Source organism: Dromiciops gliroides, chromosome X (genome assembly GCF_019393635.1).
Source record: "Dromiciops gliroides isolate mDroGli1 chromosome X, mDroGli1.pri, whole genome shotgun sequence".
NCBI lineage: Eukaryota > Metazoa > Chordata > Mammalia > Microbiotheria > Microbiotheriidae > Dromiciops > Dromiciops gliroides.
In genome coordinates, this window is record NC_057867.1 from 67,998,937 (window position 1) to 68,022,659 (window position 23,723).

The window sequence follows — 23,723 nt, forward strand, 5'->3', positions numbered from 1 at the left end:
GACATCATTAGGGTACAGACAGAACTGGTGGAGGTAACTGCTTAGACAGTTAGTGGTACCTGAAAGATTGGAGAGAATAGGAGATGTGCCACAATATTAGACAAGTGTCCCAGTTTTGAAAAGGGGGAAGACAACAGATTTAGCAAACTACAGGACAGTGAGCTTGACTTCATTTCTATGGAAATTCTAGATTCCATGACTCAAAATTTGGTTAGTGAATATCTAGAAAAGCAACAGGTGATTGTTTCATCAAGAACAGATCCCACCAGACTTATCGTATTTACTTTTCCGGAGGCTTTTTTTGGCATGTATGGGTATCATGTGTTTTTGTTGTTTTTATGCTTGATTATGCTTATTGTTTTCCTGATGAACCACTCTCCTATTACTGGTACAAATTCAGCTTAGAGTGAATATTTTTTTACAAGTGTTACCATAGTCACTTTGATCAGATTTTTTTGCAGCACCATTCATTAGTGAGATTACTGTTCTATAGTTCTTGTATTTTCTTTTCTTTCTCCCTCCCTGGTTTTATTAAAACAATATTTGTCACAGAAAAAATGTTTAATAGAATGCCATCTTTCTCTATGAATGAGAACAATTTTGTACTATGAGTATTAATTGCTTCTTTAAACATTTCATTGAATTCACTTGAAAATCCACCTGGCCCTTTGATGTAGATGATTTCTGGTTTGCTGAATCTCTAAGATTGTTTAACATCTCCATTTCTTGTTTTGTCCATTTGGGTATTTTATATTTGTAGTAACCATTTCCCTTTAAGTTCCAAAGAATTTCTGCTCTTTAGATTTTTAATTAACCTTATTTGTTTTTATTTTGATGACTTGATTTTCCTCTCTTGTCCTCTTATTTTTATGATTTATTTTGTGTTTGTTCTAGGATGGTTTGCTTCTATTTATTTTTATTACATGTTTAATTCTTTGATCCTCATTTTTGTTTCTATATATTTTCAGAAGTGTGATTGTTCCTCTGAGGACTTTTTAAGTGGCATTTTCCAAATTTGGGTGTGCTGCCTTATTTTCTTGTACATAGCTATTAATTATGTCTATCATTTGTAATTTGATCCCACTCGTTGCTCAGGTTATTACTTAGTCTACATCTAGGTCTGTGTTGGTTGCTTATGGTTTTTTTATTGTATGAGTTTGTTAAGAATATGTTTAATATTTCCACCTTTTTATGTCCAAGAACACAACGGGTTTTGTAAAGGTATTCAAGACTTAGTAGCTGTATGACCCTGAGCAAGACCCTGTTTGCCTCAGTTTACTCATCTATATAATGAGCTGGAGAAGGAAGTGGCACACCACTCCAGTATCTTTGCCAAGAAAACCCCAAATGGGGTCATGAAGAATTGGACACAACTGAATAACAACAACAAAAAAGGTACTGTGTGAGATGTTGAAAAATATGCTGTTTTTCCATTATAATACTATAATTTTTGTTCTTATTCCCCTTGTAATTAGTGCTTATGCAAATATGACCCAAGTCTTACGCCACAGGCTCTCCTATTTTTCTGCCCAATCTCAAGTTCTTTGAGTTGACATTAACCATGCTTTTATTAATTTTTCCCTTTTTACCCTTCCCTTTCTCAGCCCAGATAAGAGTGTGGTTCTGGATCCTTACTGTTCCCCTCTTAACTTGCATGATGTTTGTGTGTGGCTTCCTTTGTTCCGCAGTCCAGGCTCTTATTTGTGGGTTCTCCTTACACATTCCTTCTGTGTGTGCCTCATACAAAATAGAGGACTCCTGAGAGACAAGTTTTGTTCTTTCTCTATCTCTCTAATTGCCATTCCACACCCTGTGCACTTCTACCTTGCATAGCTTTGTATTTGCTTTGTTTTTGGAGGCTCCTTATTTTTGTGGACCTTGCTCCCTGAAGTGGCGATCCATGAGAGGGACAACATAATCTGTTTGGGGCTGGTTCCAGAGTCATGGCCTGCTCTTAGGCTGTGCCCTGCCTTTATTACCTGCCTATACTTTTTATTTCTTAGTTTATTTCTTAGTTTATTTTTTTTCAGGTAACAATTTCAAAAATTAATCTGTTCTTCCAACTACCTCTTCTACCATTGAGGAAATTAAAAAAAAAACCCAAATTCCTCCCCACCAAGAAAAGCAATCCTCCCAACAAAGTCCGTCACTTTCTGCACTTTCAGTTCATCTTTCTGTCAGGAGGTAAGGAGTGTGATTCTCACTTGTCTCTGCATCAATTCATATAAAGATCTTCCCAGTTTCCTCTATTACATTCATACATCCAAATTGGTTTAGCCATTTCTCCAAGAGGATGATATCCTCCTCCTTAGTTTTTGGTTTGGGCTACCACAGGAAGAACTGCTATGATATATTTTGGGCAAGATAGGCCTACACTACTTGCCAATCCTAAGACCTGGACATTCCAAGACTTAAAGCCTCAGACTTAGATGCTGGTAGTTACTTGGTGGGTACATACATTCTATCCCTTTGGGTAGGTGGTGGTCCTGGGAAGCATAGCCCATGCAAAAGGGTGCCTGTTGCTTCTGTTCATACAACTATCCTTTTAAAAGTCCCTGGACATTCTCCCTTCCCTCCCCAGTTTCCGCCGGTAGGTCAAGAGACATCACCTTCCTCTGACTGCAGGGCTAGGAATGTATTTTTCAATTCAAAAACCATTTATTAAGTGCCTGCTATGTGCCAGGCAGTATGTTAAGCACTGGGGATTCAAAAAGAGGCAAGAGACAGCCCCTTCCCTCAAGGAGCTTACAACCTTACAGGGAAGCCAACATGCAAACATATATACAAAGCAAACTATATGCAGGGTAAATACGAAAATAATTAACAGAGGAAAAGCTCTGGAATTAAGAGGGATTGGGGAAGGCTTTTATATATTTATATATGTGTATATATAATCATATATGTGCAATTGTATGAAACATTTCCATTAGTCATTTTGTACAGGAGAACAAAAAAAATGAAAGGAAGTGAAACAGTATCAGGTCTTTCTCTGGAGGAGGATCGTGGGCTTCATCGTGAGTCCTTTGGGATTGTCTTGGGTCATTGTATGGCTGAGAATAGGTAAGTCATTCACAGTTCTTTATTATATAATATTGTTGTTACTATGTACAGTGTTATCCTGGTTCTGCTTACTTCTCTTTCCACCAGTTCATGTAAGTAAATCCAGGTTTTTCTGAAATCCTCCTGCTTGTCATTTCCTATAGCACAATAATATTCCATCACAATCATATACCATAGCTTGTTTAACCATTTCCCAAACTGATGGACATCCTCTAATTTCCAATTATTGGCCACCACAAAAAGAGGTACTGTAAATGTTTTTGTACAAATAGGCTATTTTCCCTTTTGATGTCTTTAGGATACAGACTTAGTGGTGTTATTGCTAGGGGCAAAGGCTTTGCATAGTTTTATAGACCTTCGGCCATAATTTCAAATTGCTCTCCGAAATGGTTGGATCAGTTCACAACTCCACCCATGGTGCACTTAGAGGAAGCCAGAGCTGAGAGATGGAGGGTCTTGTTCATCCAACATCCAGGATCAAAGAGTACATATTGGGGAATAAGGTGTAAGAAGACTGGAAAAGTATATGAGGGCTGGGTTAGGAAGGGCTTTGAATGCCAAGCAGAGGATTTCATGTTTGCTCCTGGAGGGAATAGGGACTTGTATATCTCACATTCTCTCTACTTTCACCCTGACTAAGTGTCTTCTCATCTGTGTACTAGCAAGCTCTCACCTCTCTTTGTTTGATCCTAATGATGTGGACATGTTGCTTTTAACCTAAAATGGTGAATTTTCTTCTTCCTTTCTTTTTTAACCGCCTTAATTCTTCAGTTTTCTAATCCTTTTGCCACAATTCTGGGCTACTTGGTTCCTTGGTAGCTAAAGACTTTCTCTTGGCTCCCTGAAATAGTTGGTTTTTGATGTGAACATTCTCATTAAACCAGCACACTCTAGGGATTGACATATGGGAGAACAGCTTTGAGCCTCCCTGGACTTGGTCACCTTCTCTGGTCACTGGTGGTTTGAGTCCACCTTTGCTCTCGTTTTATCCCTACAGCTAGAGTTTGTAGAATGATGTCATAAGAATGGAGGAAAGGCACATGTTTGCTTTATTTCTCTTGTCACTAAAATGTCTTCCAGTGTCTCGACTCCCAACAATGCGAGCTAGGTCTTTAGCAAAGGTTTTATTTTCTGAAGTTCTTGTGGTATTTGGGTGGGTTTTTTGTTATCTTGGCTGCTTCTGTGATTATGCTTATTGCTTTCCTAATGTTAACCATCTTTATGAATCTAACCTAGTCCTAGTGAATCATTTTCTAGATAGATCACTCTGTATGGATTTCATTTGAAAATTTGGCATCAGTGAGGTAGGTCTATGTTGTCTGTCTTTGTTACACTGAGATAGCTACAGAGAGAGTGTACAGAGTGCAAATTTGGGAGTCAGAAGACCCAAGTTTAAATCCAGGCCCTGCTACTGAGTGTGACCTTGGGCAAGTCACTTAATGTCACAGAGCTTCAGGTCCTTGTTCCTAAAATGAGGGAATTCAACCAACCAGATGACCTGAAAAGTCCCTTTCAACTTGAAGTCTAGGATGCCATATTTTCAGTCTGTGGTTCTGTGCCTTTTCACCCTTATTTCATAGACGGCTTTTTTCTCTCATCAGGCTTCCTTCAAGACTGAGCTCAAATTGTGGTTGTAGACATTCCATTTCATCTATGAGAAACAGCAAAAGAACGCCACTTAATCGACTTACAAGGAAACTTCCAAACTTCTTCAAGGTAAAGTGCCATATTTATTGTCTACCTTCTGGTGCAGTAAGAGCTATAGGCTGGCCTAAGTCTGGGCCCACCTCAGGCATCCACTCTATTAGTGGAGAGAGAGAATGTGTGAGACAAAGAATATAGTGAGAGAAAAAGGGGAGAAGAGAAGAGAGGTAGAGAAGGTGAGAGAGGAGATAGGGAGTGTTTCTCTGTGAGAGTTGGGCAGAAAGAGGAGATAGAACAGATTTGGAGAGAGTGTTTATGTGTGAGAGGGAGAAGGAGAGAATGTTAAGTGTGAGTGTATGTGAGAAAGATAGAAGGGGAGAGGAGATAGTGTATGTGTGTGAGACTATTATTTATGGGACATTCTTGATGCCTCAGTCATTAGCTTATACCAGGTCCATTCTCATAATCAAGGCGGTTTCCCCCCCAAATTGGTCTTCTTCTAGCACTTCCAGAGGAATTCTGGTTAGACTAGTAGTGTCCAAGCTGCATTTTTGTGGATGCTTTTTGATTGTAGGTGTTTTGGAGCCCTTCTCAAGTTTAGAAGTTACTTTTCCTATAACTAGAACAGTTGTTGTGGTAGCATTGTTTTCGTTTGCTCATTCTTGTAGCCTATTTTCTAACTTGGTGTTTTATGTTAGGGCTGAGCTTGAGTCCTCTGGGGTCATTCTACTACTTTATTTTTTCTTGGGTGAGGCAATTGGGGTTACGTGACTTGCCCAGGGTCACATAGCTAGAAGTGTCTGAGGGCAGATTTGAACTCAGGTCCCCCTGACTCCACAGCTGGTGCTCTATCCACTGCACCACCTAGCTGCCCCTCTACTACTTTCTTGGAGTTCAGAGTCAGCTCATATGGAGGGCCCCACAAGCTTTTACTTCCCCCATGGTAACCTGACACATGGCAAAGTCTGAGCACTGCCCCTCTGGTCTGAGGTTCATCTCCTGGTCGTTCCTCCACAGGCTTCAGACTGGAACCAAGACCCCACTACACTCACAGCATTAGAGCCACACAGATGCTGCTGCTGAACTTCCTCTTCAGGCCACAACCCAAGGCCTACAACCCCTCCTCACTCAGCCCTGGCACTTGGCAGCTATTTCTGAACCCTTCATAAGGTAAGGATGTCGCCTCCCTCACACTCAAACACAAACACACATATACTTTCCACTCCCTATGTCTCTTCTCTCTTCCTCTCCCCTTTCCCTATGCCCTGTCACTCGGTCTCTCCACAAACACATACACTCTCTCTCTTCTCTCCCTTTGTCTAACATTCCTGCTCACACATGCTCTCCTCATTCTTCCTTCTTTCCCAGTCTCTTCTCCTTGCACTCCTGCTTCTCTAACAATCCCACACAGTGTCCAACATAAACACTATCTTCCTCTATCCCCTTCTTTACCTCTTCCTCTCACACACAAACACACTCTATCAATCTCTTCTTATCCCCTCTCTCTCTTCCTCCTCCCTCAATCACACCCTCCCTATCTCTCCACTGTATCTTCTCTTTTACACCTAAACACACTCTCTTTACCAATCTCCTCTTTTTCCCTCTCTTACACTCACACCTAAACACTCTTTCCGTTCTCTACCTCTTCTCCCCCCTCACACACACAGACCCTATTTTCTCTCTACCGCTTCTCTAACAATCCCACACAAACACTATCTCCCTTTATCCCCTTCTTTATCTCTTCCTCTCTCTCACACACACACACATGCATTATTTTCCAATTTCCTCTATCTACATCTCCACTCGATGTTCTCTTTTACACCTCAACACTGTCTCCCTTTGTCTAACATTCCTGGTCACACACACTCTCCCTAGCTCTCCTCTTTTTCCCTTCTTTCCCAGTCTCTTCTCTCACCCACACTCCCTTCTCTACAGCTCTCCTTCCTCCTCCCCCCCACACTCTATCTACATCTCCTCTCCCCTTCTATCTCTTTAACAGACACACATACTCTGTTTTCTCTCTCTTTTCTTCTCCCCATTCTCCCCCCTACTCATACATACAAACACTCTTTTCCAATTTCCTCTATCTACATCTCCTCTCCTTCCTCCTCCCCCAATCACACCCACTCTGTCTTTTCTTTTACACCTAAACTCTCTCCCTTGTCTCTCTTCCAATCTCTTCGACAGACACACATAGTCTCTATTTTCTCTCTTTTCTTCTCCCCCTCTCATACACGCACACATCTCCTCTCCTCCCACCCTATCTTCTCTTTTACACCTAGACACACTTTCCCTTCTCTACCTCTCCCCCCCACACTTTCTCCATTCTTTTCCCATCTCTTTGACACACATACATAGTCTAGATTTTCTCCCTCTCATCTTTTCTCTCCCTTCCTCACTCCTGCTTCTCTACCTCCTCTATTATCCCTTCTCTTTCTTTCTCCCCCTGTCATACACTCACTCTCTCTCTCACACACACATACAAAGACACTCTTTTCCAATTTCCGCTATCTACATCTCCTCTCCCCAATCACACCCACCCTCCCTATCTCTCCACTCTATCTTTTCTTTTACACCTTAACACTCCCTTGTCTCTCTTCCTTCCCTTCTCTCTCCTGCTTTCTCTAACATCCTCACTCACACACTCATACATACTTTCTCTCCCTATCTTTCCACTCTATCTCCTCTTCTTCCCTTCTATCTCTCTCCTATCACTTCCTCCACTCCTCACACTCCCTTTACCAATCACCTCTTCTCTACATCTTTCTTTTCTTATCTTCTTTCCCAATTTCCTCTATCTACATCTCCTCTCCTTCCCTTTTACACCTAAACACTCTATCAATCTCTTCTTATCCCCTTTCTCCCCACCCACTCATACATAAACACTCTATATCTAGCCCCTTTCTATCTCCTCTTTTTCTTTCTCCCCCCTACTCATACACACACTCTCTTCATCTCTTTCCTATCACTTCCTTCTCTATTTCTTTGTCCCCCTCCTCTACCTCTTTTTACTTCTGCCCTTTCTCCCTCTCTTTTCTCTCTCCTCTGTATCACCTAAACACTCCCAACTCTCTCTCACACACACACACTCTTTTCCAATTTCCTCTATCTCCATCTCCTCTTCCCCCACCACTCATACATAAACATTCTATATCTATCCCCTCCTTCTCTACCTCCTCACACACACAGTCTATGAGAGAGGAGATAGGGATAAAGGGCAGAGAAGGGATAGTTTGTATGTGAGTGGGAGATACAGAAAGGATGTTACAGAAGGGAAGGAAGAGATTGGGAGAGAGGTGAAGGGAGTGTTTAGGTGTAAAAGAAAAGATGGAGAGGAGATGTAGATAGCGGAAATTGGAAAAGAGTGTGTGTGAGAGAGAGAGAGAGTTGGGGAGGTAGAGAAGGAAGTGATGGGAAAGAGGAGATAGAAAGGGGCTAGATATAGAGTGTTTATGTATGAGTGGGTGATGAAGAAGTAGAGGAGGGAGAAAGGGGATAAGAAGAGATTGATAGAGTGTGTTTGTGTGAGTTGGGGGAAAAGAGGATAAGAAAAGAAAGATGTAGAGAAGAGAGGGAAGAGGTGATTGGTAAAGGGAGTGTGAAGGAGTATATAAGAGGGGGAGGAGGAAGTGATAGGAGAATGTGTGGGATTGTGAGAGAAAAGAGAGAGATAGAGTGGAAAGATAGGGAGAGAAAGTATGTATGAGTGTGTGAGTGAGGAAGAGAGACAAGGGAGTGTTTAGGTGTAAAAGAAAAGATGGAGGGTGGGTGTGATTGGGGGGAGGGAGAGAACGGATAAAGAGAGTGGGGGGGAAAAGGGGGATAGATATAGAATGTTTATGTATGAGTGGGGGGGAGGAAGGGGATAGAGAGAGATAGTGTGTCGGATTGTTAGAGAAGCAGGAGTGAGGAAGGGAGGGAAAGAGGAGATTGGTAAAGAGAGTATGTTTGTATGTGAGTAAGTGTATGAGATAAGGGGGGAGAGAGTTGAAAGGGGAGAGGGAGAGATTGGGAGAGTGTGTTTAGGTGTAAAAGAGAAGATAGGAAGGAGATGTAGATAGAGGAATTTGGAAAAGAGTGTGTTTGTGTGAGTTGGGGGGAAAGAGGTGAAGGGAGTGTGAGTGTGAGGGAGTATATGAGAGGGGTAGAAAAAAAGAGATGTGGAGAGTGTATGTATGAGAGAAGAGGTAAAGAAGGGTATAGAGGGAGATATGTTGGAGAGTATGTGGGATTGTTAGAGAAGTAGGAGAGAAAAGAGGGAGATTAGAAGAGAGACAAGGGAGAGAGTTTAGGTGTAAAAGAAAAGATAGAGTGGGGGGAGGAGGAAGGAGAGGAGATGTAGATAGTGGAAATTGGAAAAGAGTGTCTTTGTGTGTGAGAGAGATAGGACATGTGGATAGAGTGTGAACTGTGGAAGTTGTGGAGAAAGGGAGAGAAAAGATGATAGGGAGAAAGAGTGTGTGTGTGTCTGAGGTGGGTGTAAAAGGGGAGAAGAAAAGAGAGAAAATAGACACTGTGTGCGAGTGGGGGAGGTAGAGATTGAGAGGAGATGTAGATAGAGGAAATTGGAAAAGAATATGTGTGTGTATGTGAGTTGGGGAGAAGAAGAGAGAGATGTAGAGTGTGAAAAAAGGTGGAGAGCAAGGATAAGAAGAGATTGATAGAGTGTGTTTGTGTGTGAGTAAGTGTATGAGATAAGGAGAGAAAGTGGGAGAGAGAAGAGATTGGAAGAAAGGGGAGGAGAGGAAATAGGGAAGAGGTGATTGGTAAAGGGAGGGGGAGGAGGGAGAGATGTGGAGAGAGCAAGAGATAGGGAAATAGTATGGAGGAGATTGGGAAGAGGTAAAGAAGGCTATAGAGGGAGATATGTTGGAGAATGTGTGGGATTGTGAGAGAAAGTATGTATGAGTGAGTGAGGATGTTAGAGAGAGAGGGAGAGGGAGTGTGTGAGATGGAGAGAGATAGGAGAGAACAGATGAAGAGAGTTGGGGGAAAAGGGGGATAGATATAGAGTATTTATGTATGAGTGGGGGGGAGAAAGGGGATAAGAAGAGGTAACGAAGGGGATAGAGAGAGATAGTGTGTCAGATTGTTAGAGAAGCAGGAGTGAGGAAGGGAGAGAAAAAATGAGAGGGAGAAAGAGTGTATGTGTTTGTGTGTCTGAGGTGGGTGTAAAAGGGGAGAAGAAAAGAAAGAAAATAGACACTGGGTGTCAGAGATAGAAGGGAGAGAGTGTTGAGGTGTAGGAGAGGAGATGTAGATAGAGGAAGAAAGGGGAGAAGAAAAGAGCGGTAGAGAAGAGTGTATTTAGGTGATACAGCGGAGGGAAAGAAGGGAGGGAAAGGGGAGATTGGTAAAGAGAGTGAGTGGGAGTGGTAGAGAAGGAAGTGATAGGAAAGAGATGTGGAGAGTGTGTGCGAGGTGGGGGAAGAAGAAGTAGAGGACGGAGAAAGGAAGAGATAGGGAAAGAGTGTGTGTATGTGAGAGGAAGAGGTAAAGAAGGGGATAGTGTTTATGTGGGAGAGTGTGTGGGATTGTTAGAGAAGCAGGAGTGAGGAAGGGAGAGAAAAGCTGATAGGGAGAAAAAGTATATGTGACTTGGGGGGTGAGAGGAGAAGAGACTGGGAAAGAAGGGAGAAAGAGGAGAGCTAGGGAGAGAGTATGTGAGGTGGGTATAAAACGGAGAAAGGGGAGAAGAAAAGATAGAGGTAGAGAAGGGAGAGAGAAAATCGAGACAATGTGTGTGTGTCAAAGAGATGGGAAAGAGTGTTTATCTGAGTGTGGGAGAGGAGTTGATACAGAAAGGAAGATATATACACAGTCTAAGAGAATAGAAAGGAGAGAGTGTGTAGGGGGGAGGAAGAAATAGATAAAGGATAATAGAGGAGGTAGAGAAGGAAGTGATAGAAGAGAGATGTGGAGAGTGTATGGGAGTTGGGGCAGGAAAAAATAAAGAAGATTGGTTAAGAGTATGAGTGTGTGAGGGAGATAGGGAGAGGGAGAGTGTGAGCAGGAATGTTAGAAGAGATAGAGTATGTGTGGGAGAAGTAGAGAAGAGAGAGAGGAAGAGAGTATGTGTCAGGGAGAGAAAGGAAATAGGGAGTGTATGTGTGGGCTGGAGGGGGCATCCTTACCTTATGAAGGGTGCAGAAATAGCTGCCAAGTGCCAGGTCTGCTGCTCACTCTCCGCTTCTGGGTAGCAGATCCAGGACTGAGTGAGGAGGGGTTGTGGCCTGAAGAGGAAGTTCAGAAGCAGCAGCAGCAGCATCTGTGTGGCTCTGATGCTGTGAGTGTAGTGGGCTCTTGGTTCCAGTCTGAAGCCTGTGGAGGAACGACCAGGAGAGGAACCTCAGACCAGAGGGGCAGTGCTCAGACTTTGACATGTATCAGGCCACCATGGGGCCCCCAAATGAGCTGTCCCCCTTAGATCCTGGCACAACCCAATACTCCAAATTCCAAGAAAGGAGTAGAATGACCCCAGAGGACACAAGCTCGACCCTAACATGAAACACCAAGTTAGAAAACAGGTTACAAGAATAAGCAAATGAAAACAATGCTACCGCAACAGCTATTCCAGTGATAGGAAAAGTAACTAAGAAAATGCAGCTTGGACACTACTAGTCTAACCAGAATTCCTATGAAAGTGCTAGAAGAAGAAACGTTTGGGGAAAAAACCTCCCTGAATATTAGAATGGACCTGATATAAGCTAATGCCTCTGAGCCATCAAGAAATATTTAAATAAAGTCAAAAGTCTGAAAAAAAAATGTGAGTTGTCTCCTAGGATAAACAAATGACCTAGAAAACGGGTTGAGGAGAGAGAATGTAAAAAAAAAATTAGACTACTTGAGATCCATGAGCAAAGAAAAGCCTTTGCATCAATCATATTTCAAGAAATCATAGAAAAAAAACCTGATCACATCTCTTAAAATCAGAGAAGGAAGTAGAAATAGAATCCACCATTTACTTCCTGAAAGAAACCTCCAAATAAAAACTCTGAGGAGCATAGCACAATCCCAAAGTTTCCAGGGCAAAGAGAAAATACCGTAAGTACCTAGAAAGAAAAAAAAAAAAAACAGGTACGGAGGAGCCATAGTCATAATCACATACCATTTAGTGACCATCACTATAAAGGATTTGAGAGCTTGATGGTATTCCAGAAGGCGAAATAAAGCAACGCTTACAGCCCAGTATAATTCTACAGAGTAAAAAAGTAAGACCAAAATAGAGGACTTCCAAGCATTCCCGATGAGAGGACCAAAGGTGGCAAGAGAAAGACGAATAGGTACACATGAATGAAACATCAAGAGACTAAACAAGAATAAATAACTTTCATACTTACCTGGAGAGATGACACATATGACCCCTCTGAACTCTATCAGGGGTCACAGAAGGAGTTTAACTAGGCAACAGGTCTGGGAGTAGGTTTTTTATGCCTTGATGATGTCAAAAGAAGACAAAAGGGAAGAACAGATGTAGAATACCCTGGGGGAAAGGATGGAGAAGAAGGTTAGGGGCAATTATAATCAGGGTGGACAAGTAGAAGTTTATACAAACAAGGAGGAAGGGGCAGGGAGTGCATTTGAGCAGAATCCGACTGTCATCTGAACCAGTTAAAGGAGGGAAAGGGGAAAAAGCAGAATAAGAGCGAGAGTTAACTAAGGATGGGATGAGTGGAACGCTAAGCAAAACAAACTTTAAAAATGTAAAAAAAATATTTACAACTCTTTTTGCAGGGAACAGAATTAGAAACTGAGGAGGTGCCCATCAACCGGAGAACGGATAGACAAGTTGGGGCATATGGAGAGAATGAAATACCACTGCCCTGTAGGAAATGACGAAAGGAATGATTTCAGAGAAACAAAGACTTGCATGAACTGATGGAGAGTGAAGTGAAAACAACCAGGGAAACACTTTATACTGACAACAATACTGTGAAGTCAAACAACTCTGAAAGACTCTGCAACTGTTACCACCTATCACCTTAATGACCAACCACTATTTCAGAGCACTAGGGATGAAGCATGCTACCCACCTGCTGACCAAGAGGTGAAGGATTCACAGTACCCAATGAGACGTTTTTCTCATATGTCCAGTGAGATTTGTTTTGTCTGACTACACATGTTTGCAACATGGGTTTTGCTTTTCTTTCTTAATTTGTTTGTGTGGGGATGGGGAATGATGGAGAGAGAGAGAAGGCAGATTTTTGCCAATCATAACAAATAAAATTTAATGTAAAAGGAAGATAGGATGCTTTAGTGATACTTACAGTTGGGCATTATATTGCAAAAAATAAATCCCTTCAAAAAATTAAAATACGTCAAATCTAGGTAAACTACATTCACAGTATTCCTCTCCTATTTAACAATCCTATCAAAAAAGAAATGAGGGGCAGCTAGGTGGCATAGTGGATAGAGCATCGGCCCTGAAGTAAGGAGTACCTGAGTTCAAATCCGGCCTCAGACACCTAACACTTACTAGCTGTGTGACCCTGGGCAAGTCACTTAACCCCAATTGCCTCACTAAAAAAAAAAAAAAAGAAAAAGAAAAAAAAGAAATGAGGTTAGTCTGGCATGACCTGTTCTTGATGCTGGCTGTTTGTAATCACTACTTCCATTCCTAGATATTCACCAACCATCTCTTAATTTTCCACTAAAGTTATTTGTCACAGATGAAAACATAAAAGAGCATGTAAGTAATAAATCAGAGCAGCAACCGTGGTAGGGTAACAAACTAACAATGAATGAATTTAGTTAGGAATCTTCAGGGCCTTACACTCTAATAGTTCCCCTCTGATCAAGCCCTGGGGAGTTGATATCTCAGCACCCATTTAGCCAACCTACCTCTCTACATCACTTCCTTGCTAAGGTCCACCAAAAATATCAGTTCATCCAATATAGAGTTTTCTTTGAGATAACATATGCAAAGCATTTTGTGAACTTTAAAGTGCTGTGTAAATGTTAGCTGCTATTATTGTTGTCGTTATTCTCTTTGACACAGAGATTAACTTGAACAATGTTATTCCTTGGTATGTAGGGCTTTCCGTGGTTGAAGAAAAGGTAGCAGATTTCTATAGTTTTATCCAATCCCAGATTCCTCTACTAGATACACATCTGAACAGGAAACTGGAGAAGAGGAAAACAGGAGACAGCAGGCCTGGGTACAGCTTTGCAAAAGAAAATGCAAGGATCGGGGAGAAGAGGGTGGGGCATAACTGAGGCCTTCCCAGCCCCTGAAGAGTTCAGGTCCAGGCTGGCCCTCAGGATTCGGGCAATGCTAAGGGTGGTTGCAAGCATGATACCAGCTTCAAGAGAACCTGCCTCTGTGCCACACCCTGAAACTTGGAACCTAATCCTTAAGGGAAAAAGTTGAGGCATTTGAAGAATTCTTAGAAAAGAAACACCCCAAACAACAGCAATACAAGAAAGCTAAGTAGATAGAGCAACCAAAGAAAGTAGCAACAAAGAAACCATTAAGAGATTTTTTTTTCTACAAATATACAAACTGATAAGGGTGAAATCAAAAGGCAAATCTAAGAGAAACAGGTCTGAACAATTCTCAAGGAACCCTCACAAAAGGCTGCCTACAGGGGAATCAATTCTTTTGTGTGACAAAGTGAAAGGAGGAAAGAAGAGGAAGAGGGAATATGTGATAGAGCCAAATCAAGGCTAAGAAAAAGAACTCCTATAGTCTCTCAGGACAAAGAGAACATATGGGAGAGTGGATGAGGGGGCACGGGGGAAGGAAATGGGGAACTCTTGTTTCAGTTGTAGGAGGGGTAGCACTGAATATTGGAACCTTACAGTGCAAGCGTTTGGTGCTTTGAAACCATGCAATCCTACCTCACCATGGCTCTTGGGGGCAAGTGACCTCCTGAAGAGTGGGAAGGCCATGGATCAGGCTTCATGGTCAATGGGAAAAAAGAGCAAGAAAGAAAAATGAACAGCACGACCAGGGAAATAGGAAGTTTTCTACCAAAGAGCAAATATCCACTCCAGCATCTGCAAGGCAATAACATAGAAATTTAAGAGTAAGGGACACAAAATGGGCACCTTAGGAGCTTTAATGCCAGAAGAGACTAAAAAGTGTGAGGACCATAAATCAGAGAAAAACAGAAAGGGAATACTATGTAATGAAAAGAGCAAGAGAAAGAAAAGCAAACTGATACAGTTAGTTCAGAAATACATATTATATATAAAGCTAACTCAACTTTAAATGGAAACAGTCCACTAAAATTAAAAGGTGACATATTCGATATGGAACCCAAACCCCACACTGTTGCTTACAAGAAACACACAGAATGATGATTATCCCAATAGATGCAGAGAAAGCCTTTTACAAAACACAACACTCATTTATACAATCAAAATCCCAACCCTACAAAGAGAAAGAGACCTTTTTAATATCCCCAAAGCCATTTCTCTAAATCCAAAGTCGAGCATCATAAGAAATTAAAAGTGCAAAGATACATTGAAAAGGAGATGAACTGTCCCTATATTCAGATGATAATATAGTTTGCTTAGAAACCCTTAATCAATCAACTAAGATGCTAATTGAAACAATGAACATCTTCAGCAAAATTTCAGGCTACAACCCTCAAAAGTCAACATTCCTATATGATAAAATCCAAGACAGTGATTGAAAGGGAAAACAATACTCAGTATTCATGGCTAGGCCTGCCGATATGATAAAAATGACAAAACAATATCAAAGTTAATTCATACTTTTAACACTGGATAGCATTAAAAACAAACTGTCAAAGACATACCTTACAGAGCTTGATTAAATAACAAAATTCATTTGGAAAAACAAAAGATAAAGAATATCAAGGGGAATGAAGGGGGAAGAGCAGTTACAGACCTCAAACTGTAATATAAAGTAGCACAGTCGTTGAATCCATCTGGTATTGGTTAAAAATAAAAGGAGAGGCAGAATAAGGGAACAGACTAGACAAAGGAGAATCAGAAATAATAGGACTTAATAACCCAGTGTTCAATTAACTAGAAAACATGAATTATTTAGGAAAGAACTCCTCGTTCAATAAATAACATCTGGGACAACACTAAAGCAACCTGGCAGAAATCAGGATTAGACTAACACCTTACACCATATTCTGAAATGGATCCATGACCATCATACTATCAAGAAATATTGAGAAACAGATCCCACCTCTCACAGATATGTCTTGGATGTTAATTTAATTCCCCAATACATGAGTGGTCAAAGAATATGAACAAACTTCTCAGAAGAATTACAAAATATTATTGCTAATAATAATGGAACATAAATCAAAACAACTGACATTTTACCTCACACTCTGCAACTTGGCAAATACAATAAAAGATGAGACTAAGCAATGTTGGAAGGGACTGTGAGAAGATGGGCATCTTGTTGCATTGCTGGTAGAACTTCAAAGAAGTATAATCATTCTGGAAAGGAATTTGGAATTACAGAAATAAAGTGACTAAAACGCCCATCCTCTTTGACCCAGAAATTCTTTTATTAGGCTTACTCTTCTAAAGAAGCCCTTGATAAGGAGAAAGTCCCCATATACACCAAAATATTTTCAGTAGTACTTTTTGTGATAAGTTATTTGCTATCGCGTAGGGGAACAGCTAAACAAATTGTGGTACATGAAACGTAATGGAAGAGTTACATGAATTGATGGAAAATGAAAGAAGCTGGGCTAAGAGAGCAATACACACCATGACTCCAAGGGAAGCACAACCACAAAAGAAAAGGTGGGAGGAGACACTCCCACCTCATCTCTTTATAGAGGTAGAAAGGTCTACAAGTATCTTCAGACCTTTGCCATGTAAAGTTATGCTCATTTTTTTCCTTTTCTGCCTTTAAAAATACTATTTGTTCAACTACAGTGACATAAAAACTCTAATCGATAAGAACTAATTATCCATTCTATCTTAGAGCTGGTGATAGAGACAGCAGGATACAGTTTAATATGCACCCTAGATTTTTGGAGAATAGATTTCAGATGTTTCAGAGAAACGATATAGGTAAGGTGTTAGAAATTGAAATAATACAAGAAATCGTAGAATAGTTTTTCGAGCCGAAAAGGACCTTAAAGGTCATTTCACTCACAAGGCCCAAAGAAGTTAAGATCACAGAGAAGTGGCAAAATGAGGATTTAAACCAGGTCTTCTGTTGTACAAATACAGGAAGAACTCTGCAGTGCTTCACACAAATTCCCTAAGTTAGCCCAAGAACAAGGTAAAGATCTTAGTATTCAAAGGACTCAAATCTACTTCATAATATAATATATATATATATATATATATATGTATATATATATATATTTTTTTTGGGGGGGGGGGCGGGACAATGATAGTTAAGTGACTTGCCCAGGATCACACAGCTAGTAAGTGTCAAGTGTCTGAGGCTGGATTTGAACTCAGGTACTCCTGAATCCAGGGCTGGTGCTTAATCTACTGTGCCACCTAGCTGCCCCCATAATGTGTGATATTCAAACCATTCAGGAAGTAATTAACACAAATTATTTTAAGTAGGAGGGAGAAACGTGGGCACCCCAACACTAGCCCTAGGAGGGAGTCTCTGGGACATTGTTCCAGCTTGAGAAAACAGCAAACGCTGTGAGGCTTGGACCCACACAAAGAGTTTTGTGAAGAAAAAGATCAAACTCAACAGGGAAACAGGCAGGAAGGATTAGTCAGAAGCAAAACAATCTTGAACTTCGGAGGGTGCATTAATGAAGGAAGGATTAAAGGAAACAAAAAGAGAAACCCTGTGATCAAGGTTTGGGTGAGGGGAAGAGAAGAGGGGGTACTGGAGCAGAAGCACATGTTATACTTCTTGCTAAATTCTTTGTAAAGGGGGAAGGGGTAGCACGAGCAGCAAGATGGGTGGGATGGACCCCAGGCCTGTTGGGAAGGCATGCATGTAAGGAGAAGCTACCAAATTACTGTGATACCTGTTACCTCCTGCTGTTAGATAGTAAGCTCAGTTATTTCTGTGCTACTGGGATACAAGTACTTAAAATGTAAATGTAACAATCTTTAAAATTTGACATTTAAAAAAATCATTTCAAATTTTGCAACCTCAAAATTGCAGTGGCCTAGGGCAAGCCTCAGGTTACCCTACCCCAGTTACAACTCTGCTTTCAAAATCGAGGTTTTTTATTTCTGAGAAACAGTCAATCCAGTATTCAAACCTCTTTCCTTGGAAGTCTTTTAGATCATATTGCAGTGATGGCTAGCATTACAAGGCTAACCAATTGGACAATCCTTCCTATCTGCCCTGAATTAGGAGCAGCCATTTGTTTTCCTGTCTAATTGCATAATTAATTTTTATGCTGTTATTTGTTTTCTTGATTACAGTCCTTTTGGCTAGAATCAGCCTTGTTTGGTAGGGGATCCAGATAAAATGACTGAGGAAATGTATCTGGCAAGAAAACAAAAACCTTTCTATTGTGAAAGGGCAGCTTTGCAGCCAGCATGCTGAAACCTGTGCCCCCTCCCTTCCTCCCCCCAAGTCAATTTCACTTGCTTCTAGTTGTCCATTGTACAGAGTGATCCATTTGCTCAAACTTTTTCATTTAATTGCCATGGAAATTTGATAATTTCATCTGAAAGGAGGGTTGAAGCAAACTCAGGAAGAGCTCCGATTACTGAAAACTGGAAAAAATTCATCTTGATTAAAGCACTTCCCCCATGAAAATGGGGACCTCCTGAACTCTGTAAGGGTTGATTACGGGGAGGCCATTCTTTGGGGAATGCAATAACGAACTGTACTTACTCGAGGATTTTCCAGGAATATTGGAGCAAAGGAGTGGAGACATCAAAAAAGCCCTTGAAAGGTGTAATTTTGTGGAATGTTGGCAGGAACTTACTCCAGTTCCTCTTGAAAATGAAGTGCCAAAATATGTGAACCACTTTCCAAGTCCATGATGTTGTAAGGAATGTCTGTCAGCTGTCATCACCAATAAAGCTTTCAGCCTGAAAAAAAAGAATTCAGAGTATCATAGGAGATTGATTGTTAGTTTTCTAAAATGCATCTCCACCAATTCATCGTTGTTGGAATCTGGTTCAATTTCTTTGCTTGAGTTAGTTATTTCAAACTGAAGGACTGGGAGGAATTTGCAGAGATTAGATTACTTGGGATTTTTGACTGTTTTCATAACCATTCAGCCGCTGTCACTTTGGACAAACCAACATAAGAAAAATCTAATAGCTTAGGAATATACATGCATATATATATATATATATTTATATATATATATATAGAGAGAGAGATGTATATTATATATGAAACTATATAATACCTATATAATGGCATGTATAAATATCTAGGCTATTGTGTAAGTGATTTTCTGTGAGGGATAACTTTAAAAAACAATGAATTGACAACTTCTGCACTGTTAAAGAAGAGTAGCTATTGTGGAGGGTCAGCACACAACAGGTACCTTCTGACCTATTCCTCATCCTAATGTCGTGAAATTTGCCCTCTAGGGCTAAGCAGAACAACTCTGAAGCTAACTTTCCTTTAACCTTTACATTTTTTCCCCTTTATTATGAATTTAATCAATAAAAACAAAAGAAAAATTCTGTATAAAATCAGTAACTTCTCCTATATTCAGGCTGCTTTTTAAATCACTTTCTTCTATCCACTTTGTTCTTCAGCCCTAAAAAATGAAAAGTAGATATCTATAGCTAGAGTCACAAATGACCTACTCTGCAAGGAAAAAATATGGACATTCAATGAATGAGAGGTGGAAGCTTTTTTGCAACAAAACAAGAACCAAAAGTGAAACCCAACAGATGAGAATGGAACTGTCAACTTGCACATAAGAAAACAACAGAAACACAAGTGTGAACATGCACACCTGTCACAAAAAGAGGAAGTAAGGAAACCAATTACCTGATGTTCAGAGGTTACTTTAAAAAAGATTGAAACGAGGTTTAAAAAAGGACAAAGAGTTATAGTCAATGAATCAGGTAGACCATAAAGACTTCACTTAAAGAAACAGGAGCAGAATTGAAGCACCACAGACTTCTCTAGGTGAACCAATGCATTTTGTGAGATGGAATTTCCAAGTGGAAGAGTATACATACTGGGACAGAGGAATAGGTGTTTGGGTTAAACAGTGAAGAAAAAGGGAGCTGCTACAAAATAGGACAGACAGTGGAAGGTAGAGACTGAGTCAGTGCCTGAAAAGGGGCGGGGGTACAATGGGAAAAGACAACTTCATTAGTTGGGGGGAGCGGAGTTGATGCACTGAGAGAAGGAGGAAGAGAAATAGCAGCACTGCTCAACTTGAATAAGCAGGTTGGGTTCCCAGAGGGCAGCTACTACTCACAAATTTTTGTTTGTCCCTTATTCTGGAAGAAGAAGAACAATGACAGCAGGAGGACAATGTCTTGATCTGCAATGAGTTGGGTTTAAGTGAGGTGGAGCTGTACAGAGTCATCAGAGTCATTCTCTCTTCCAGAGTCATCTGAGTCCAGAGGTAAGACATAAGTCAGGACGACTGGCAATGGCCATGGGGAACAACACTATAGAACTGATAAAACTAAAAGCTGGTTCTTTAAAAAAAAAAATAACAGAATCAGTCAAGCTTTAGGCAACCTGATTGAAAGAAGGAGGAAAATGGAATTAACAAAGAAAAAACCATAAAATCACAAGCTTTTATTTACAAAAATATAACACCCCCTGCAACGCTACTTCTCCAACTCCTACTCACATTGATGAAACAGGTTCTGAGTGTGTGGTTAACTGGGTCTTCCTTTAGGGTTTTAGGAGTGACCCTAAGAGGCTGGCTCCAAAGTTCCTACTGGTGTACTTCCCATTAAATATTAGTCAGCAAGAGACTTCCATTAGCTTTTAGAAAAGGATATTGACTAAGACAGTATAAAACAGTTGCTACCAAATATCTCTCCCTCCCCCAAGGCTAGGTGGTGCAGTGGATAAAGCACTGGCCCTGGATTCAGGAGTACCTGAGTTCAAATCCAGCCTCAGACACTTGACACTTACTGGCTGTGTGACCCTGGGCAAGTCACTTAACCCCCATTGCCCTGGAAAAACAAAAAACAAAAAGTAGATCAGTAGAAAAGACTACACAAGGAACAATCATAGTGGTATAATCTAGTATTCGATAAACCCCAAAACATAAATTACCTGGGGAAAATGGAAAGCAGTCTGACAAATTGGGTATAAACATTTTATAACACATTAAATCCAAAATAGATATGTAACTTAATTATTAGAGATCTTACCATAAAAAAGTTAGAAGTTGATCCAAGTACCCATTTCAGCTATGGCTAGGTGGTGAATTATTAAACAAACAAGGGAGAGAAGCAATAACTAAAGACAAAATAGGAAAACTTAATTATATGAAATTGAGATACTTTTTCATGAACAAAATAAACTAGGATAAGAAGGAAAGTAGTTGACTTGGGGAAAAAAATCTTTGTATCAAATAATCCTGGTAAGGGTCCGATATCCAAGATATATGGGAACTAAGAGAAGAATGACAAACTCTTTAACGACCATATGAAGCACAAGGTCACGGTATCAGAGACAGAACTGAAAGGAACCCGAGGAGTCATCCAGGCAAACTCCTAATTTCACAGATGAGGAAACTGAGGTCCAGGGGTGGGGTTAAGTGACTTGCCCAGGTCCACACGGCTAATGTGTCTGGTTCAGGATCCAAACACATCTTCCTGACCTACCCCTAACCTCCCCCCCCCCATTAGAATGTGAGTTCCTTGAAGGCAGAAACTGTTTTGTCTTTCTTTATATCCTCAACATGGCACTTGGCATACAGTACTTAATACTTATTGATTTGACTCTAAGTCCGAGGCTCTATCCACTATACCATATTGCCTCTCATTGCTCAAAATCACAATAAGAGAAATGCAAATCAAAAAATCACTTCACACCTAATAAAATGGCAAAGATGGGAATAGTCAATGTTGCAGGAATTGTGGAAAGACTAGCACACAATGTACTGTTGGTGGAACCATTTGTCATTATGTGAACAGAGTAACTAGAATGTTTTTTTGACAGAGATTGTACTGTGAGGACAGTGATAAAAAAGCTTCACATACAACAAAACATGGGAAAATATCTGAAGTGATGCAGCAAAATAAGCTCAACTAGGGAAATAACATACGCATTGCCAAGAAAACAATCAAAACAGAATTCTATGAAAATCATAAGAAGACAGTGAAATGTTCAGTCCTAGAGGAGCACAGATTCCACAAAAATAACCCCAGTAGAGCTCTTAAAATGCACCATAAGAAAACCAAAGAGAATCAGAAATTCATTCATAGAGTTCTGTACTAAAGCAAAGACAACGCAAAGCTACCAAAATCCTGTGGAAACCCTAAACAGAGAAAAGGCAGGGTAGGTAAAGGATGATCCCAGGCTCCTAGCCACATCAGGATACCAGTATTCAGCATGAGGTGACCTAGGGGTAGGAGATAGATACAAAATAGAATATCTAGGAAGGAAAGAATGGCAAGGAAAATTAATTCCTTAGGAGAGTTGACCTAACCCAAGAACTGAACTCCCAGAAATTAAGAATAGGCCAAACAGAAAATGATTCTGAAAAAAAAAAGAAATATTAAAATAAAATCAAAAGCCTGAAAAAAGTAAACATTATCAAAATCACTGACTTGAAAAACAGGACAAGGAGAGATGATCTAAGAATCTTACTATATGAAAATCACAACAAAGCAACTACAGAAGTTTGAGTCCCATATTTCAAGAACACATAAATGAAAACGGCCCAGAACTCTTAGAAACAGGAAGCAAAATTAAAAAAAATAGAAATAACATAACAGTTGCCTCCTGAAAGGAGCCCCCAAATAAAAATTTCCAGGAACATCAGAGACATAATTCTAAATTTCCAGGTCAAAGAAAAAAAACTGCAAACCACCAAAAAGAAACAGCTTAAGTACCAAGGAGCCACAATCAGGATCACAGGAGACCTGGAAGTTGGCAAGATAAAACAAAAAAGTGCTTGGAACATAATATTCCCCAAGGTAAAATATAAAGGCTAACAATCAAGAATGCTGTCCAGGGAAGGGAAATGGAAAATGAAATAGAGAATTTCCAAGGATTTTCAGGTGAAAAGTCCAGAACCAAGTAAACATTTTGATATGGAAATGTTGCTGCTGGTGTTGTTATTGCTTCTCCTTCGTTCTTGAAGAGGACCGTGCCATCGAGGTGATGTCATGACTTTTAATGAAATGGATTTAAGTGAGGGAAGGCTGTGCAAGGTCACCAACTTCACTCTCTCCTCCAGAGCCATCTGGGTTCACTAACAAGATACATATCAGAACAACGGTAGATGGCCCTGGATGTTTGAAGTAACTGAGGTTAAATGACTTGTCCAGGATCATACAGCTGAGGTGAAATTTGAACTCTCAACTTCAGGGTCAGTGCCCTATCCACTGTACCACCTTGCTGCCCCAAAAGTTGAAATGTAAGAAACAAGAGAAATATAGGAGAATATATATATTTAATCTACTGAAAGGAACTATGTCAGGTTGAATTGTTTACCTTTTAATGGGGGAGAAGAAACAAGTGTCCTCTCAGAATTGGAAGGTCTTTAAAGGTCACTTAGAAAGTTTAAAAAGACAGGCAAAGGTCTTAGGGGTATTTTTGTAAGGAAATGGGAAGAATAGGAGATGATACTGGGGAGGAAAGAAAGGAGAGAGAATTCATTATTTCACATGATATGAATGAAATTCATATTCATCTGAACCAAAGGTTCATAAAGGGAAAGAGAGAGGGAGGAAGGACATGCAACAAGGAAAAAAGGACAGAGAGGACTTGTGGTGTTAAGGATAGGAAAAGGAATAGTAATAAAGAAACTATCTTTGAAGAGGTAGGGAGAGAAAGAAAGAAAACAAACCTGTGATATTAGGCAAGGCAAGGGAAAAAGAAGAGAGACTACGAAGTGAACTTCACTTTCTTTGTAAAGTGGGAGGAGGAAGTTAAAGAGAGGAAAACTATAAGAAGAGAAGATGGAGAGAGATAC

At 40.4% G+C, this 23,723-nt stretch overlaps 1 long non-coding RNA gene across 1 annotated transcript; it reads right to left on the minus strand.

Moving 5' to 3' along the window:
• Positions 1-3,147: 3,147 nt before the first annotated feature.
• LOC122733813 lies at positions 3,148-20,221 on the minus strand. Its single transcript, XR_006353976.1, has 5 exons — positions 20,034-20,221; positions 18,473-18,672; positions 12,045-12,187; positions 10,839-11,025; positions 3,148-4,711 (listed from the first exon to the last, which is right to left on the minus strand). It is a non-coding gene; the product is annotated as an uncharacterized LOC122733813 (long non-coding RNA).
• Positions 20,222-23,723: the final 3,502 nt, after the last annotated feature.